This window comes from Galeopterus variegatus, unplaced genomic scaffold (genome assembly GCF_000696425.1).
Source record: "Galeopterus variegatus unplaced genomic scaffold, G_variegatus-3.0.2 Scaffold80, whole genome shotgun sequence".
Lineage (NCBI taxonomy): Eukaryota > Metazoa > Chordata > Mammalia > Dermoptera > Cynocephalidae > Galeopterus > Galeopterus variegatus.
The window spans coordinates 264,773-264,984 of record NW_007726191.1 but is presented as its reverse complement, the minus strand read 5'-3'; positions in this window follow the sequence as shown (position 1 = coordinate 264,984).

The following is a 212-nucleotide window of genomic DNA, read 5'->3' as shown; positions in this document are numbered from 1 at the left end:
GGAGACGCCGCGGCGGATGCAGCCCAGCGGCGGCGGCGGCTCCTCCCCGCTTCCGCCTCCTTTTCCGACACCCGGTCGGCAGCTCGCCCATTGGCCAGTTCAAACCCCCCCCTGAGCCTCTCGGGTTTCGCCATTTAGGCCCAGCCCCCGGCGTCACAGAGACGCCCCGCCCCGCCAGAAGCCCCGCCCACTTCCGGGCCACGCGTCTCGTT